This window comes from Choloepus didactylus, chromosome 10, assembly GCF_015220235.1.
Source record: "Choloepus didactylus isolate mChoDid1 chromosome 10, mChoDid1.pri, whole genome shotgun sequence".
NCBI classification, from domain to species: Eukaryota; Metazoa; Chordata; class Mammalia; order Pilosa; family Megalonychidae; genus Choloepus; species Choloepus didactylus.
The window spans coordinates 39,901,663-39,922,454 of record NC_051316.1 but is presented as its reverse complement, the minus strand read 5'-3'; the positions used below and the strand labels follow the sequence as shown (position 1 = coordinate 39,922,454).

The 20,792-nt window shown below is 39.0% G+C and overlaps 1 pseudogene; it reads right to left on the bottom strand.

The window, feature by feature from the left end:
* Positions 1-14,609: 14,609 nt before the first annotated feature.
* Positions 14,610-16,739, bottom strand: LOC119505506 (annotated as a pseudogene).
* Positions 16,740-20,792: the final 4,053 nt, after the last annotated feature.

The following is a 20,792-nucleotide window of genomic DNA, read 5'->3' as shown; positions in this document are numbered from 1 at the left end:
CAACGCATTTAAGGGTGGAGGTCACCAGAGTCTCTAAAGTAGGGCACTGGAACCAGGAGTCAGAGTGACTGTCAAATTGCCTGTCACTGAGTGGTGTCTGCACTGGGTTTTTATGCCTCAGAGGTCTGGTAGTGTGTAGAAGGGGCACTTCCCAAATCTGGGTTTGTTGCTTAGTGCCAATAAAAGTCCCACCGAACCAGCCTGAGGAGGAAAAGAGGGTTTACTCCTACAGAAGAACAGAGGAAGAGTTCCCAAATCAGCATCCGTCCTGGAAGTGATTTTTCAGTTGGTCTTTAAACCCATCAGAGATAAAGAGAGATAATCATCTTAGTTAACAGGAACAGAGGTTTGGAGAATTTCAGTACTTTATCCTATTTCCTTCAGGATTTACATCCTGTGACACCTGGGAAAGGTGCCTCCCAGTCTAGGGAGATAGGTGAAAGGCTTATTCATATCTGGAATGTCTGGGGCAATCGATAAAGGCTTATTCTGGTCTGGATGCAGACTTTACATTTACATATTACTCCTTTGTGAGACTAAGAGCTGTCATTATAGCCTGTTTAGAGCTTTGAAGGTTACATTTGAAGGCTGCTTCCAATTTCCAGCTTTCTTACAGTTTTAAGATTACACCTAAAAAGTTACTGTTGCAAGCTGATGTCCTTATCAAAGGAGTGTCCTGGCAAGTGTCAAGCCAATCCATATCATATCTTGGCAAAAAGTCTGGTTATCACTTTTCCTTTGTTTTGTTTTGTTGTTTTTAATTTTTATTGCAATAACATACATACAACATATTTCCCATTTTAATCACTTAAATGTATACAGTTCAGTGGTGTTAATAACATTCACAATGTTGTACTTCCATCACCCAAACAGAAACTCTGTACCCATTAAGCAGTAACTCCCCATTCCCCACCCTTGGCACTCTAATCTACTTTCTGTCTCTATCAATCTGCATATTCTAGCTGTTTCCTATAAGTAAGATCATACAATGCACATCCTTGTGTCTGGCTTATTTAGTCAACATGAAGTCTTTAAGGTCCAATCTAACTTTTGAATACTCCTATTTTTCGGCCTGTTGCTTATACTCAATTTTAAGTGTCTCATAAAGGCAATCATTCTTTTTGGCCAATTTTACATTCAAAGACTTGTCAAGCAAATTAACATTTGTCAATTTTTTTTTAACCTATCTTATGGCTGGGAGGAATTTCCTTTTTATGTAAAAAACAACAACAACAACAAAAAATCTTGTGTTTGGAATTAAAAAAGAATTTCTCTAAAGCCGTTCTGAAAAAAATGGACTCATTGCAGATTTCAGTCCACTTGTTTCATTTTATAATACTCCTTTGGCTGGAACCTTCATTCTTCATTCAGACAGAGAAAGAAGGTATGGAAAGAAGGGTCAATTCATTGAGCCCTAATGAGATTTGCGGCTTTTATCTCTGATTCAGGTCATTTTTCCTTGGGTCTTTTTAAAAAACACTGATCTCTTTAAAGGATCCTAAGCCTTATAAACTTTACTGGTCCTGAATATTGCTATCACCAGAAGCTAGCCTAGCTAACTTATGTTTTTCTGCCACATGAAGGCATTGAACAACAGTGTGATTTTTGAAATTTACCAAGACTTGATAAGAGTCAAATGCTTTTTCAGGGAAGGGCAAAAATGTGTGTTTGATGTCCACAAATGGATAGTGTTTAGTATGAAAGCATTATTCTCCATTTATAATTTAACATTACCTCTGTAGGGCCTATTCTCTAAACAAACTAAACTATTTCAACCTTCTTTCTATACATTAATGACATAAATATAGACTATGTTGGAATATACTGGATTGTGGTTTGAGCAGTTTGGTTTATTAGTTGCTGAAACCTTTTCCTGAAAACTTTTTCAGCTTTCTGAAATTTTGATGAATGAAATACTTGGGAAAAAATTACTTTCATTCCATGCTCTTATCTATTGTGAAACATTTCTTTAAAATATCAACTTCTCCCTCAGTTCCACAGTGTGACAAATCTATAATCAGAGATCCAATTTTGAATGTATAAATTCCTTTCCGCAAAATTAACCTCAAAAACTGCAGACCCCAAAACCAATCCAAAGCAAAGATACCACTCTTGTCTAGCTAATCATATCTGATGAGTTCTCTCTTTGCAGCAAATGGTACTCAGGTCTGAACCTCAAATCAATCAACAAATATTTTTTAACTGCCCTGTGTGTACCAAGCACAGCGCTGGGTGTTGGGGCGATATAATGAAGTCTAAGAGGTACTTTCTGGCCTCCACCTGGGGCCAGGGGAGAAAGGACAATAACTGAGCCTGGAAGGACATGTAGAATTGGGGTGGATGGAAAGGCATTCCTGGTTATCGAAGTGACATTTAAAAAGTTGTGGGGACACCATTAAAAAAAAAAAAAAACTTATGAGGATAATATTCTTTGATATTTGCTATAGAGCTACCTGTTAAATTATAATTTGAAAGTTATCACCTTTTTGTATATATGATATATTTCACAATAAGAAAATAACTGAAACTATGGTACTATTACCCATAAACATTCTTGGAAATGACCTATATAACTACTTGTTAAATAGTACTTTGAACGTTATTACCTTTTTGCATGTATGTTATATTTTACCATAAGGAAATAACTGAAACTGTGGAACTGCAACACATAACATTTTTTTGAAATTTTCTGTTTAACTATTTGTTAAACTGTACTTGGAAAGTAATTACTTCTATGTAAATATGCTATATTCTATGTAAATATTATGTATATATATAAAAGTTATGGGGAAACATCAGACAGATCTAAAATGATGAACATTTTATTAAAAACAAAGAAAACAAAAGAAAGAAACTGGTTTTTATTTTTGAAAAATGTCACTGGCATGAAAGACAATGAAAAAATGAGATAGTTTTAAAAAGACTGAAGAGGCACGAGAACTAAAAGCCTCTAATATGTGATCCTGGACCAGACAGATCCCATAATGGAAGGGAAGAAAATTATAAAGGACATTAATTGGGCCAAATGAACTAATTAGAATATGGAAACTAGATTAGATAAAATTATTGTATCAATGTTAAATGTCCTGAATTTGGTAACTATACTGAGGTTATCTTTGTTCTTAGGAAATACACAGTGAGATATTAAGGGTGATGGTGCATGATGTCTGTAAGAAAAGGTTAAGTTTAGCTTTCACATAAAGGCAACATGGAACAGGGAAAATGGTGGCAGAACTGGCTTAAACAGGCTCCGTGGTAAAGGGAAGGAGAGAGAGAAAGCCATGACGTAAGCCTAGAATCAGTGCCAGCTCCTTATATGGAAAAAATAACCAGGGTTATTAGAATGTAAAGGGATATGGGGTATAATCAAAGATGGGAACTCTCCGCAGGAAATTTATACTAGTTAACTCTCCCTGATAGGCTGCACAATTCAAAGTCTCAAAGGCTGGCTAGTTAGCTCTCTCGGATAGGCTGTAACCTCTGGAGTACCCAACCAATGGGGAAACAAGGGAGGGACTTGCGTATTAGGGGTAGGATATAACTATGGCCATGTTCTTTTTCTGGGGCACCTGCCATGTGTGTGGCTGTGCATCTGTTCTTCCAAGATCATGAATAAATTCTTTTTTCCTCCACAACCGGGTGAGCGTTTTTAAGGTGTAATGCTTGTTTCTAACAACTTGGGGGCTCATCTGGGATCTGAAGCATCAAGGGGGACCCCCAGGATGGAAGAATGGAGGGTGCACCCTGCCATTTGAGTGGTCTCGGACTCCGTGGCTGTGGGCCCGCCTTTGTCTCTGGTGAGACCCGCGATCACATGCTTAGGTCTGCCGGTTGTGGAAAGGAAAAGGGGAAGGAAAAACGCACCTCAACAGCAACCAGGTAACTCTATGCATAGACCAAGGTGTCAGGTCAGAGTCGTTCGAGAATCCACACAATGCAGTGAGTTAAAGTTTAAGTAGAAAGTTTAAGCTTTGGAGAACCTAAGATAGCAGCTAGGTGAGACAGGGCAAAAAAACACCTCTGTGAAAAATATTAGATAAAAACCAGAAAGTGACCCAGAACACCAGTTCCAGCGATGCACCAGCTGGACAAGGTCTGCTAAAACCACAGGGACCGTGCACTTGGTGAAACCAGGAGTCTGCATTCTGAAATGAGTGAGTAAGCTGTGCTGCAGTGTGGGGAAACTGTGGGTTGGCATTTGGAGATGGAATAGTTCTTTTTTAAAAAAAAAAAACAAAACCCAGGAGTGGCTGCAGTTATGGCGGTGAGAACTGCACAGTGAAGCACGGCAGGAGTGGGCTGTGCCAACCTCTCGGTGTCTGGCGTAGAGGATAGACCACTGCTGATTCCCTCAGGGCCAGGGGGCAGAGAAGAGAGCCAAACGGGGAAAGAAACCACGCCGCTTGCAGCAGGCTCCCCAGCGGGTGGGGACAGTCCTGCTTGGGGCCAGACCCACAGCCCAGAGCTGCCCCAGGAAACCCAGTGTGATGGGGAGTGTATCCCACGGCACCATGCACATGCCACACTATCAGCTGTGGACAGTGGCCTTGGGTCCACCCACAGCTAGTTGTCCCAGAGCTGGGAAGGTGGAGCTGTGCGAAAAAGGGGGGGGGTGGGGTTGGGACGCCCAATTCAACCATCTCTGCATCAGGCTGGGAGCACCCCTGCACGGCCCGGCGGCCCAGGGCTTCCCTTGAGGGATGACACGCACTTGTGATGTAGCACAGCCTTCCCTCAGCAGAGGTCCTGGAAGATCACAGCTGAGAAGGGGGATCAGCTCAGAAAACCCAGGGATGCTACGTCAATGCTGGGGACTTGTGGGTCAGTGGCAGAGACAATCTGTGGCAAAACTCTTGCAACAGCCTTGAATCTCTGGGAACACCTGGGAGGTTTGATTATTAAAGCTGCCCTGCCACCCTAACCACCCAGACACTCACCCCACATTCAGGGCGGACAGCACCAACAACACACCCAAACTGAGTGCACCAATTGAACCCCACAAGAGTCATTTCCCCACACACCACAAAGACAAAGTTGAGGAGAACTGACTTGAAGGGAATAGGTGACTCGCAGACACCATCTGCTGGTTAGTTAGAGAAAGTGTACACCACCAAGTTGTAGATCTGAAAAATTAGATTGGTATTTTTTATAACTTGAAAGAACCCTATGAAGCAAAGCAAATGCCAAGAAGCCAAAAGACAACAGAAAATGTTAAAGCATATGATAAAACCAGACGATATGGAAACCCAATCCCAAACACCCAAATCAAAATATCAGAAGAGACACAGTACTTGGTGCAATTAATCAAAGAACTGCAATCAAAGAACGAGAGCATGGCACAGGATATAAAGGACATGAAGAAGACCATAGCACAGGATATAAAGGACATAAAGAAGACCCTAGAAGAGCATAAAGTAGAAATTACAAGAGTAAATAAAAAAAGAGATCTTATGGAAATAAAAGAAACTGTTGGACAAATTAAAAAGACTCTGGATACTCATAATACGAGATTAGAGGAAGTTGAATGACTCAGTGTCCTAGAAGACCACAGAACAGAAAATGAAAGAACAAAAGAAAGAATGGAGAAAAAAATAAAAAAAAATCAAAATGGATCTTAGGGATATGATAGATAAAATAAAACATCCAAATTTAAAACTCATTGGTGTCCCAGAAGGGGAAGAGAAGGGTAAAGGTCTAGAAAGAATATTCAAAGAAATTGTTGGGGAAAACTTCCCAAACCTTCTACACAATATAAATACACAAAGCATAAATGCCCAGCAAACTCCAAATAGAATAAATCCAAATAAACCCACTCCAAGACATATTCTGATCAGACTATCAAATACTGTAGAGAAGGAGCAAGTTCTGAAAGCAGCAAGAGAAAAGCAATTCACCACATACAAAGGAAACAACATAAGACTAAGTAGTGACTACTCAGAGGCCACCGTGGAGGTGAGAAGGCAGTGTCATGACATTTAAAATTCTGAGACAGAAAAATTTCCAACCAAGAATATTTATCCAGCAAAACTCTCCTTCAAATTTGAGGGAGAGCTTAAATTTTTCACAGACAAACAAATGCTGAGAGATTTTGCCAATAAAAGACCTGCCCTACTTCAGATACTAAAGGGAGCCCTACCAACAGAGAAACAAAGTAAGGAGAGAGAGATATAGAGAATTTTAACAGACACATATAGAACCTTACATCCCAAATCACCAGAACGCACGTTTTTCTCTAATGATCAAGGATCTTTCTCCAGAATAGACCATATGCTGGGACATAAAACAAGCCTCAATAAATTAAAAAGAAAAACAAAAAACAACAACAACAAAAAAACAATTGAATATATTCAAAGGTCATTCTCTGACCACAATGGAATACAAATAGAAGACAATAATTTTTGATTTGTAACTCCACTATGTACTTCCTACAGGATATAAAATACATAAACTCTGAAGACAAATCAGTGGTTTTGGACTCAATGTAAAATATGTAATTTTTGACAAGAACTATATAAAGGTGGGGGAATGGAGGAGTATAGGAACATAGTTTATGTGTCCTATTGAAGTTAAGTTGGTATCAAAGAAAAACAAGATTGTTATGGATATAAGAGGTTAAATTTAAGCCCCACAGTAAACACAAAGAAATTATCAGAGAATATGACCATAGAGATGAAAAGTAGAGTATGGGTTATGAGAAGTGGGGAAAGGGGCAATGGGGTATTAAGAAATGAGTGTAGGGTTTCTGTTTGGGGTGAAGGGAAATGTCTAGTAATGGATGGTGGGAAGGTGATAGCATTGCAACATTCTAAATGTGATTAATCCCACTAATGAAATGCTAGGGAGGGGGTGGAATGGGAAGATTTAGGCTATATATATGTTTCCACAATTGAGAAAAAAAAAAAGACAGTCTAAATAGATAACAATTGAATTCCAAGGATGATCCTCAATGGGATCTGAGGATGGAGGAGAGGAGGTTCAAAGGGACGCAGTTGGGACATAAGAAAAAAAAAAAAGGAAATATAGAATGTAAGCTTTGTATCAATGTTGAATTTCTTGAACTTCTTAGCTGCACTTAATGGGATTGCATAAAAGAATGTTCTTGTTCATGGGAATTGTATATGTGAATTATAGTGTTTGTTCAAGGATGTGTGCAGCTTGCTGTCATATGTTCAGAAGACAGAGCAATAGATGATGGACGATAGACAGGGAAGGAGGGAGGGAGGGAAAGAAAGAAATGGCGGTGTGACAACATGTTAAAGTTCATGGAACGGGGTATCGGGGGGGTCAGGGTATGCTGGAGTTCTGTGAATGGGGTCTGTATTGTTTTTGCAATTGTTCCTATAACTTTGAATTTATTTCAAAATAAAATTTAAAAAAAAAAGGAAGTTTAAGCTTTATTAGAGGAAGAAAGCAGGTGGGAGCCAGCGAAAAGAAAGAAAATGGCTCCGTCTCTCTATCTGATAGCAGCATTTTTTAAAGAAAAAAACCACGTTGGGAGGAAAGGGTGTTGGGAGGGAAGGGTGTTGGGAGGGAAGGGTGTCTGCTGAGTGGTGGCCTGTGCCCTGATTGGGTGTGGGCTTATCAACTCTTGAGCTAATTTGTTGCTAGGGTTCTAACTCATTACTCTTCTTTGAAATGCAGGTGTACTATCTATGTGGAGGGAGCAGACCTTTTCTGCATGCTTATGGTCACTCATCTTATGGACATATCTGGTCTTTCTTTACCCACCTTTTGGGGATTGAGGTGCCACCATGACTGGAATTTCTAAAACAGCCTTCAACCCATATTTTATTGTGCATCTGGTTTCTATGAGATAAGCTGCAGGGACCCTGGGTCAGAAATTCCTTCTATATGTTAGACTCTTTTCTGGGATCTGACACAAGGTAAGAAAAAAAAATGAATATTAAATATTACCTTGGTGGTTGAAACACTCTGAGTCTGAGGCTGATCCTGAGGGAAAGACGCCCAGGCAAGACTCAAAATGGGGAATTGAGGCAGTTGGCCAGCCAGGAATAAAGGGAAGGGGGTAACTTAGGGTCCCCGGGGAACATTCCTCTAAATAATCCAGTGGGAACATGTTAAAACATTGGACCAAAAGTGATCGGACCAAGGGAAAGGATAAACGAAAATGATCAAATATTGCTACATTTAGACAAAAGAAAGCATTTTGCTGCCGGATGTATTCTGGCCAAAATATGGGGTAGATGAGGGTTGACTCTGTGCTGACCTCATGCATTATGTTAATGAAAAGAAATCTTTTTCCAAGACAGAATGTGTACCATGTGCAGGCTGCAGGGAAAGGAGAAACTAAAATAGGGGATAAGCATTCTCCTGCCTTATGTTTCCCCACCCCACTGGGGCAGGAACCATTGAAGCCTGGGGATTTGGTGGGACCAGTCTGTGCCCCTGGGCAATCGGAGAGCCGGTCGATGCTGACTGCTCCACGGGTTACAATTCACCAACAATTAAGAAAAGAATTGAGGGATATCCGAAGGTTTCCCTTTCCAGAGGCTCATAAGGAAAGGAGGGTAAGAATCATTAATGAAAGACCCAGCAAGGCTAGCTGAACAATTAAATCGATTCTTAGACCCCAGTTTATATAAATATCCCCTTTTTGGGAGAAGAAAGGGGAGTGGCAAAGAGGGTGGCTATGAGAGAAAGGGAGAGGCAGCATCTGCCCAGAATAAAATTGTCCGTACCCAAATCCCCAACAGAACCATGGAAGTTGAGGTCTGGAGTCAAGTGGTCTCGGGCTGGGAGAGGGGAGTGGCCCACACGCATGGAAAGGGTGAGATTGCCCTGGAGGTCGAGGGTGGGCATTCCACCTCAACGCTTGGAAGAGTTTTGCCACCCCAGGCCCCAAAGAGGGTGGAGCACATTCCCAGGGAATTGGGGAGACCCTGGCCATCACCCCACTGTTCAGAGAGGGTAGAGCCTTTGCCCCAGAGAGGCAGAGTTCGGGTAGCACCCTGATGTTTCAGGAGGGTGGGGCCAAAAAGGTGATCTCCCCAACATATGGATATATTGGAGGACTCACCCCAGCATTTGGAGAGAAAAGGGCTGCCGCAAAAGCCTTTGGAAAGGGTTGGACTCTCCCTCTCTCAATCCCCAAGGATACAACATCATTCTGTTAATGACTCCCAGACTTTAAAAGGTCAGCTATATAAAGGAAGTTTGGCCCAATATTCAGAAAAGATCCAGGAAATGGATGAATGGCTGGATAAGCCATTGGGGGAGATATTAAGAGAGTCTACAAGGCAGGGAGAAAACAGAGGTGATATAGAGAAGTAGTTGGGGCCAGTTTAAAAAAAAAAAGGAAAAGGGGGGTATTTGTGGCATGGGGTTTGTGTAATTCTCTATTCATATACTTAAGTAATGTGGGACTGAATAGCTATTGGTGAATACATTTGAATATTTTAGTGTGTTGTGTAATTAAGTCTATGGCATGTGGAAGTTGCATTTAAATTTCATTAATGTGTGTATCAGGGTGCACAGGAAGTTATATGCACATTTTCTAGGACTATATTTGGCTGCAAGTTAAAAATTCATGTATCTAATGGAAATTTGAGTTGTATGTTTATACAGGGATGTGGGATAATTGTATTTGTATGTAATGACAGCATGTAATATAATTATGTAAGAGTCTTTGGAATTGTAAGAGTTTGTCAGTGTATAATTTAGGACTTGGCAGAAATTTCCTGTGTACTCATCTATAGTAAACTGGAGATATTTCTTTGTGTCTTTGTAGTGTATACTAGTTTGTGTGTACTCTAGAGCTGGGCAATTGTGTGCAGGTTCACAATAGTGTGAAGAATGAGAAAAGTGAGAAAGACTGTGTAGAGGTTTTCTGTGTATACGTAACAGTAGTGTGTTGGCTATACATGCTTGTAAATGAGCATAACATGTGTGTGTTTTGTATGGTTATGGGTGTGTATATAAGTTATATGTGTCTGTCTGTGTTCCAGATATATGGGACTGTGTGTTCTTGTGATAGTACTATGGTTTTGCTGATATATTTTGGGCAAAAGCAAAAGGTTCATACTCAAAGTGCAAGTAAATTATATGCACATGTTCCTGTAAAAGGGACTGAGGTTCACTAAAGCTGAATTGAACAAACTTGGGACAGTGAGTGGTGGATATCTCTATCCAGCTCTCCATTTGGTGATGCCAGTTTGCTAGCTTGAAATTGGCTCAAGTGGGAATAAAGACACCACATATATTGTCAAATGCCACACACCAAGGCTTGTCCTCCTCTCCCTGGAGAGTGGGTTATTGCTCATCTGACATCAAAACTTGTGTATGTGTTCAAGGTATACATAAATCTGAATCAAGTATATTCAGGCATCACTAAACTAGGTGTACTAAAAACTGAATTTTGAGTGGGCATTTAAGAACGGTGAGCCTTTTTGTGTTCCCTAATCTTGGGTTATTGTAAATTATTGTTGTCCTTTAGTCTAATTGTTCCAGCCTTAAATGTTGGTAAATTCTTGCTGCTTGTCATGCAAATGAGTTCAGGAGTGTCTGTACCTAAAGGAAGTATTAGGAGTTTTATACCAGGGGAGTCATTGGAAGGAAAACCATTAGGGGAAACTTGGCTGGAGTCCAACTTTCCAGTTCAAATTGACCCCAAGGTCATTAGAATACTTGAGGCCAGAGACTTAAAGCAGACCATAGAAATAGAGACAGGTTACAGAAATATAAGTGCCTGGGTAGAATGGGTCAAATATACCGTCCAGAGTCTAAACAGAAGTGAATGTTAACACTTGTGCAACTGGCTGACCCACTGCTCAGATTGTGCCCTTCCCCTTGGGGATGGAAAAGTATGAAAAGGAGTTTAAATGTATAACACTCCTCTTTCAAAATGCTACTCCTGGTGAAAGTTGTAGTACGTTGTCCTCCCTTTTCCCTCCAGTCCAGAAGGGAAGTGTCAAGGCCATACCAGCTTCTCACCTTGGTCCCAGAAACCACTCCGCCTGTCTCTCCGGATGGGAAGAAGAGCTCCAGGATCCTGGTACGATGGCTTTGTGTACACAAGTGTGGAATGTGAGCAGGGGTAGTACTGGCAACTTCTCCAGCCTAACTATACCCCAAGCAGACCTCTGGTGGTACTGCAGGAGGGGCATCCTCTGGCCAACACTACCTGAGAAGTGAGAAGGAACCTGTGCGCTGGTTCAATTGGCTATCTCATTCACCCTGGCATTTGGAAGTAAAGAAAAAGTACCAACCCAAGGCAAAGGAGAAAAGAGAAATGTATGAAATGTACCTGGTTCCTTTGATGGAAAAATTTTAGATAATATAGGGGTTCCCTGGGGAGTTCCAAATGAGTTTAAAGCTAAAAGTCAAGTGGCTACAGGATTTGAATCATTCTTATTCTCCTGGGTCACCATAAATAAAAATGTGGATACCAGGGATGTCATTAAGAGAATAGCAGAACAGTTAGATGCCACTAGCTGAATGGCATGGGAAAATAGAATGGCCCTAGACATGATGCTAGCTGAAAAAGGAGGTGTCTGTGTTATGGTTGGGGGAAGTTATTGAATGTTCATCCCAAATAATACGGCACCCAATGAAACTATCACCAAAGCTCTACAAGGCTTAACAGCCTTATCTCAGGACCCCTCTTAAGAAGAAAGATCCCTATGATGAGGAATATGAAAAAGCTCTTAGCAAATTTGATAAACTAAAATATGAAAACTAAAGAGTTGAAAAAGAAAGAGGAGGGAATCTGTAAGAAAGGGTTAAGTTTAGCTTTCACATAAAGGCAACATGGAATAGAGAAAATGGCAGCAGAACTGGCTTAAACAGTCTCCATGGTAAAGGGAAGGAGAAAGAGAAAGCCATGACGTAAGCCTAGAACCAGCGCCAGCTCCTTATATGGGAAAAATAACCAGGATTACTGGAATGTAAAGGGATATGGGGTACAATCAAAGGTGGGAACTCTCAGAGGGAAATTTACACTAGTTAACTCTCTCTGATAGGCTGCACAATTCAAAATCTCAAAGACAGGCTAGTTAGCTCTCTCGGATAGGCTGTAACCTCTGGAGTACCCAGCCAATGGGGAAACAGGGGAGGGACTTGCGTATTAGGGGCAGGATATAACTATCGCCATTTTCTTTTTCTGGGGCACCTGCCATGTGTCTGGCTGTGCATCTGTTCTTGCAAGATTATGAATAAATTCTTTTCTCCTCCACAACAGGGTGAGCGTTTTTAAGGTATAATGCTGGTTTCTAACATGTCTGCAACCTATTCTCAAATAGTTCAGAAAAATGAATAATAATATCTGTGTATGTGGAGAGAGAGAGAATGATAAAACAGATGTTGCAAAATGTTAAAAAAAATTGGTGAATCTGAGTAAAGGTGTTTGGATGTTCTCTGTGTTATTCTTGCGACTTTCCTGTAAGTTCGAACTTAAATATGTATATATATATTAGTTACCTCAGAGGGAATGAAATGGTGGGGGGGGGGAGAGGGGAGAGATTGCTAATTTATTAAATATTTCTGCATTGTTTCATTTCTTAAATGGTTTTCACTTCTAACAAACATGATTTTCTCAATTTGTTGGCATTCTGTTTGTGATCAGCATGTTTACTTTGTTTTGGGGATTCAAGACCATTTATATAATTTCAAATACAACTGTAAATCTAATAGCATAGGTGCTGGTACTAGACAAACTATGGTTCCAATCCAGGCTTTGCCTCATTTAGTAGCTGGGTGACCTTGGCCAAAGACCCTGTCTGAATCTCAGGGTCCTTATCATTCAAATGGGGGTATTAATAATATGGTGATTTACCTTGAGAACTAAATGAGATAATGTATATAAAGACTTAACACATTGCTAATAGTAAGAATTAGGTAAATAGTAACTGCCATTATTATTATTATCACTATCATTGTTGTCATCAAAGATACACCAAGAAAATCCTGGAGGTGAGATGCTGGTAAAGCATCCTTCCAAGCCCCAATATTCCAAGGAGGTATGAGAATTATGAGATCATATAATTAAATGAGTCATGCAAGATAAATAGGGAAGGGTGGTTTTAAGAATTACATGAGATAATGCTAAGTACTTTACACACTTTATCTAATGGAATCCTTACATAAGCTCCAGAAGAGGAAAGCGTTATCTTTAGTTTACAAAGGGAGGCTTGGAGAATTTCTAAGGCAGAGCTTTTCTTTTTTTTAACTGCCTTTGGTACGTCTATTACTTTGCAAAATTATAATGGAATCAGCAAAGGATATGCAAGGGAGAAGAATTCTGATCCTTTTCCACTGTTGTTCAATAGTCCTCAATGGCTCCCCACTCACTACAGAATACAGTTCAAACCCCAGGGCTGCTGCAAAGCCTTTCTGCAATCTACATTTGATCTCTAAGAATTCCGCCTCAAGTACCATTATCTTGTGGTCAAATTAAGCTCCTCCACCCCTACTTCAGCTGCTAAGAAGATGCTGGAAGCAATTCATGTGATTATTCTATAGCCTATTCAATTTATTATTTGACTCCAAACATCTTATACTACCTATCATGGTTAGTTACCATTTTATATGTAAATTTTGGAAAGATTTTTTTTTTTTTTTTTTACTTTGTACTTTACAAAGTTTATTAAATAATGGGCATTACTAATTTTTATTATCTTATATACAGTATTTAAACTATGTTTTCCTAGATGGAAATTCCTAATTTCCTAGATAATTTAGAGTTAATCCATGTAAAGCAGTTGGATCAGCATTTTAAGCATAATAACTATTATATATTAGCTTTAATTATTATTAGCTATCATTATTACTAATTAGCTGCTATTATTATAAGCTATCATTATTACTAATTAGCTGTGGTTTTAATTAACAACCATTATTACTAATTAGCTGATATTATTAATAACATTATTAGCTATGATGATGATTATCTGCTGATCTGTCGTAGTGAATTTATTATAACCAGATTACAAATGAGCTGGCTAAGGTGTAAGTATCTTTAGAATTCCCAGCTTGAAAACAGACATATCAAATCTCACATTAAATGCCAATATATTAAAAAAATAAAATAGTATTTTATTATGACAAATGTATTTTTAAGTTAAAACTTAAAAATATATTTTAATAAAATTGTATAAACTAAATTCGTAACATAGATATATATATATTTTTAATGAAATTTAGATCAAACAGTTTGAAAATCACTAATCTGGTCTAACACTGTCATTTTGCAAAAAAAGGCAAATTGAAATCTAGAGGTGGGAACTTGCTAAACCCAAAAGAACATGAATCTATGAAATACTGGGGAGTCATTCAACCCCAAATTCTTTCTTCGACAGCAATCCTAAGACTACTCTTCTGGGGAGAGCTAACTGATCTCCAAGTTTCCTATATGCTTCTATCCCACAGCCCATAGTGAATGTTTATTTGATTGTTTAATTTTTTTTTTTTGGTAGAAAAAAATGCAAACATTGCCTTTATTACATTTGGTTCTGTAAGCTAAGTTGGCAAAAAATAACTACATTTGGTTCTGTAAGCTAAGTTGGCAAAAAATTCTTAAGAATTTTTATACATGTTTATAAAAACTTTAAGAATATGATCCTTATCATTTCTAAAAAGTATAAATTGTTTAAAGACTAAAAGCCAGCAAATGTAGAAGTAGAAGGGGAAGAGAAAAACATTGACAACAGATCATTTGAATTTTCTTCTCCTCCAATATCTATAACATCGTACATGCCACTGTTTTCAGTATAGCTTGTGAAGCCCCAAAATTCTGATTTTTCTTCACTAGTCTGAAATAAGTCCAGTAAAGACTGTACAGGTGAACTACAAATTCTGTTTTCTTTTTTGTAGTAAGAAACTCATTTCTTTTCTTATTTGATTCCACATTTGGTTCCAGATTTTCTTTTTTATTTCTTCCAAATAATATTTTCACTATTTGATGGATTTTTCCAGAAGGTAAACATTCCACATTCTTGGTGTCACAATCATTTGGTTCCATGAGAGGGTTATGGGATGGAGTGTTTGCCTGAATTGTTAGGTGCTCTTGTGAACTATTTATTGCTAAGAGACCAGAATCATGACCAAATGTTGAATTAAGGTCCTTTTCCTTCAGATCCTTTGCTGGAAAAAGAACAGTATCTGACTTTTGTTTCAGTTGAGATGCATTATTATTCTTATTGAAATTACAAAATTGTATAGATACCTGTAGCCCACACGGACAGTCATCCACCCTTAGTTCTTCTAAATCACTTTCATTTATAATGCATTTATGTTCAGAAACATCAAGAATGCATCCTTGTTTATTTTTATGTGACAGTAGCTGTGTAAAATTCTGGTTTATGTTATTTTCAGCTGGATTTAACATGGAATATTTATTAGTCTTTTAATCATCAAATCTTCTCAGTTCACTTGAAGGGCAGGAGACAGGTTCTGAAATAAACATAAATATTTGTTCAGGTTCCTCGGTTTCTTTACACATGAAATTTTGCTTGATCATCTGCCCAGCTTTATTTTCCCTGAAGTCCTTCCGAGAAGCATATTGCAGCTCTGGGTGTTCTCTTGGTTTAGTCTTCTTTGCAGTAACAGGAGAAAGGGAGCTAACACTGTATTTTATTCTTTTCTTTTTAGGCATGTCCCTTTCATATATTCCACAAAATCAAAAACTAACTTAGATACAGTATCATCAACAACTTGATACTGGTTACTCTGTGCAAAGTTTCTGTGCTGCTCACTTAGAAGATGAGTTTCGAGATCTTCGTATTTCTGCAAGCAATTTTGACAATACCTTTTTTTTTTCCTTCTCTTTCAGATGGAGCTGAACTGGGGTTCCACCATATTTATCACCATCTGTTCTCGTATGCTAATGCTGCAGAATGCAAAACCCCAGAGATGGATTGGCTTTTATAAAAAGGGGGTATATTTGACTACACAGTTACAGTCTTAAGGCCATAAAGTGTCCAAGGTAACACATCAGTAATCAGGTACCTTCACTGGAGGATGGCCAATGGTGTCTGGAAAACTTCTGTTAGCTGGGAAGGCACATGGCTGGCATCTGCTCCAAAGTTCTGGTTTCAAAATGGCTTTCTCCTAGGATGTTCCTCTCTAGCAAGCTTGCTCCTCTTCAAAACATCACTCACAGCTGCACTGAGTTCCTTCTCTTTGAGTCAGCTCATTTATATGGCTCCACTGATCAAGGCCCACCCTGAATGGGTGGGGCCACACCTCCATGGGAGTATCCCACCAGAGTCACCTACAGTTGGGTGGGGCGCATCTCCATGCAAACAACCTAATCCAAACGTTCCAACTTAATCCCCACTATTATGTCTGCCCCACAAGATTGCATCAAAGAATATGGCTTTTTTTGGGGGACACAATACATTCAAACTGGCACACCGTCTGTTTGGATTCTTAGTTTAACCTGAGTTTGCTTTTGGATGAAAGATGGTTTATCCACATCAAATGGACTACAGGGCTTCTGAATAGAATAATTTATAAAAGGCATGTTGGTCAACTGAAGATAAAATGGCCTATATAGTTGACTCATATGCTCCACCTTTACAAAAGGCTTTTTTACTCTACCTGTTCTTGTTTTCTGTGTACCAACTCTTTTCCCCTGGGTATATAAAACTGGTTTTCTCCTCTTATGTTCTTCAAAAAACATATGACTGCACATCTCTTAGAGAAGTGCTTGATTTCTTGAGTAAATCCAATTCTTTTTTCTTTTGTTCAATGTAGTATCTAATGTAATCAATATGAAGAATTTTTACTCCCTGTGCTGGTTTGAATGTATTATGTCCCCCAGAAAAAGCCATATTCTTTGATGCAATCTTGTGGGGCAGACATATTAGTGGGTATTAAGTTGGAACGTTTGAATTAGGTTGTTTGCATGGAAATGTGCCCCACCCAACTGTAGGTGATAACTCTGATGAGATATTTCCATAGAGGCATGGCCCCACCCATTCAGGGTAGGCCTTGATCAAAGGAGCCATATAAATGGGCTGACAAACAGAAGGAACTCAGTGCAGCTGTGAGTGACATTTTGAAGTGCAGCTGAGAGGGACGCTTTGAAGAATGCAGAGAAGCTGAGAGAGTAGCTGCAGATGAGAGACAGTTTGAAGACGGCCGTTGAATGCAGACTCTTGCTCCAGAGAAGCTAAGAGAGGAAAAACGCCCCAAGTACAACTGAGAGTGACATTTTGATGAGGAGCTGTGGCCAAGAGAGGAACGTCCTGGGAGAAAGCCATTTTGAAATCAGAACTTGGAGCAGACGTCAGCCACATGCCTTCCCAGCTAACAGAGGTTTTCCAGACACCACTGGCCATCTTCCAGTGAAGGTACACCCCACACATGGACTCGGAGATGTTTATATAATCATATACATAGAGAGAAAGCTATGAATAATACTAGTATACAATTTTTATATCTCTATGGAATATAAACACATTTTTGTCACCTTCTATCCAAATGGGACATTAATAATATCTCTGGAAAATCAGATCCCAGTATTAGATCAGGCCTGGAGGTTAACTGTTGGCCTGAAAAATCAGGCTTTCTAGAAAAATTGGTGAGAGTACTTCATTGTGTTATTTCTAAATGGCACACTCCAAATCAGGGGCGGGATGATTATCAATTTTTTCCGTATATTCCACGTAAACTTGAGTATTCAGTATTCTTTTCGCGTTTCCTGTGTTTTTCACTGAACAGTTGTTACTCGTATAATTGGGAAAAAAACCCTAAAAATCCAGTATTAAATTCTTACCACCACCAAAAAAAGAAAACAACAACCAAAAAAAAATCCCAAACTAGAATTCCATTCTTCAAGCATCCACAAGGTGGCATATTACCACTTTGGTTTTTACTTCACTGATAGAAATCAGAAGTACAAATATAAAATCAAATTTAGGGAAATATGTTGCCTTCATGAAGCCCTGGGCTAGGAACAGAGAATTCTACACTTCTTAGAAAAATTTGTCTTACTCACTGCTTCATGCACTTGGATTTGTTTGACTATTGTACTTACCTCTTTCCTCAATCACAAAAACAGTTGATAAATAGACTATTGCAATTGATATTTGGGGTTCCCTTTGAAAATACCTTTCATTAAAGATGGCAAAGAAACAGGAGGGGAAGGAAGGGTTGAAAACCTAGAATTTTACAACAGAAAATTTCAGACTACTTTCCCATTTAAAATTATAGTATAGGAGAAAAAGATACACTAAAAATTTCTGGAAAGAGAGGTAATGAAAACTTTCTAACATACAGGAATCTCTTTATAATAATTAGTAAATACTTCTCAGATTCTGGAGGTCAAGTTCAGCTCTGTTCAGGGAACATTCCCTTTTAAGACAGGAATTACTGATTATAAATTTATCCGTTCTTTAGTTTCAGTGACAGCCTTCTATCCAGTGTTCTGTTAACTTCGTGATACCTTCTCCATGCGACTAGCATTGCAAAAATATGTGTAGAGATTACCAAAAGTGATTATACATTTAATTATTTCAGGTTGCCTCCAAAATTTCAGGTAACTTTTCCTTTCTTCTTTTTTACATTAAAAATATGAACATTTTAAGTCTGCCACTTTTTCTGCTTTATATTCAAGATAATATAGGTAACAGATAATTGCAGCAATATACTGAGCTGTTTTCAGCATGGAGGATATTTTGAAGAAAAAAAAAGTGTAGGTAGGATGGTTTAGATCCAAACATGATCACCAGTTGAATAAAAGACAGTGTGAGGTATTAGGTGGCACAGGCTTAAAGATAGACATATTGACCAACATAATAGAATTGAGAGTTTAGAGATGAACTCATACATTTATGGCCAACTGATTTTTGCAAGGGTTCCAAGTACCTTAATTGGGATTTGGGGAAAGAATGGTCTTTTCAACAAACGGTTTTGGGAAAACTGGTTATCCACTTGCAAAAGAATGAAGTTGGATCTCTATCTTACACATATAAAACATTATCTCTAAATGGATAAAGGACCTAAACGTAAGAACCCTTAGAGCTCTTAGAAGAAAACAGGAGGAATCTTCATAACCTTGGATTTGGTAGTGATTTCTTTTTTTTTTTTTTTTTTTTTAATCTTCATTTTATTGAGATATATTCACATACCACGCAGTCATACAAAACAAATCGTACTTTCGATTGTTTACAGTACCATTACATAGTGGTACATTCATCACCCAAATCAATCCCTGACACCTTCATTAGCACACACACAAAAATAACAAGAATAATAATTAGAGTGAAAAAGAGCAATTGAAGTAAAAAAGAACACTGGGTACCTTTGTCTGTGTCTGTTTGTTTCCTTCCCCTATTTTTCTACTCATCCATCCATAAACTAGACAAAGTGGAGTGTGGTCCTTATGGCTTTCCCAATCCCATTGTCACCCCTCATAAGCTACATTTTTATACAACTGTCTTCGAGATTCATGGGTTCTGGGTTGTAGTTTGATAATTTCAGGTATCCACCACCAGCTACCCCAATTCTTTAGAACCTGAAAAGGGTTGTCTAAAGTGTGCATAAGAGTGCCCACCAGAGTGACCTCTCGGCTCCTTTTGGAATCTCTCTGCCACTGAAGCTTATTTCATTTCCTTTCACATCCCCCTTTTGGTCAAGAAGATGTTCTCCATCCCACGATGCCAGGTCTACATTCCTCCCCGGGAGTCATATTCCACATTGCCAGGGAGATTCACTCCCTGGGTGTCTGATCCCACGTAGGGGGGAGGGCAGTGATTTCACCTTTCAAGTTGGCTTAGCTAGAGAGACAGGGCCACATCTGAGCAACAAAGAGGCATTCGGGAGGAGGCTCTTAGGCACAACCATAGGGAGGCCTAGCCTCTCCTTTGCAGCAACCGTCTTCCCAAGGGTAAAACCTGTGGTAGAGGGCTCAACCCATCAAACCACCAGTCCCCGATGTCTGTGGTCATGTTAGCAACCATGGAGGTGGGGTAGGCGAATACCCCTGCATTCTCCACAGGCTCCTCAAGGGGGCACTACATCTTTTTTTTCCTTGTTTTTCTTTTTTTTTTTTTTTTAACTTTCCCTTCTTTTTTAAATCAACTGTATGAAAAAAAAGTTAAAAAGAAAACAAACATACAATAAAAGAACATTTCAAAGAGACCATAACAAGGGAGTAAGAAAAAGACAACTAACCTAAGATAACTGCTTAACTTCCAACATGTTCCTACTTTACCCCAAGAAAGTTACCTAATATAGCAACATTTCTGTGAACTTGCTCCTACTATACCCATCAGAAATTAACAGACCATAGTCATTCCTGGGCATCCCCAGAACGTTAAATAGCTTATCTGTTCTTCTTGGATTATTGTTCCCCCTTCCTTAATTGCTCTCTATTGCTAGTTCCCCTACATTCTACATTATAAACCATTTGTTTTACATTTTTCAAAGTTCACATTAGTGGTAGCATATAATATTTCTCTTTTTGTGCCTGGCTTATTTCGCTCAGCATTATGTCTTCAAGGTTCATCCATGTTGTCATATGTTTCACCAGATCGTTCCTTCTTACTGCCGCGTAGTATTCCATCGTGTGTATATACCACATTTTATTTATCCACTCATCTGTTGAAGGACATTTGGGTTGTTTCCATCTCTTGGCAATTGTGAATAATGCTGCTATGAACATTGGCGCGCAGATATCTGTTGGTGTCACTGCTTTTCGCTCTTCCGGGTATATACCGAGAAGTGCAATCGCTGGATCGAATGGTAACTCTATATCTAGTTTTCTAAGGAACTGCCAGACTGACTTCCAGAGTGGCTGAACCATTATACAGTCCCACCAACAGTGAATAAGA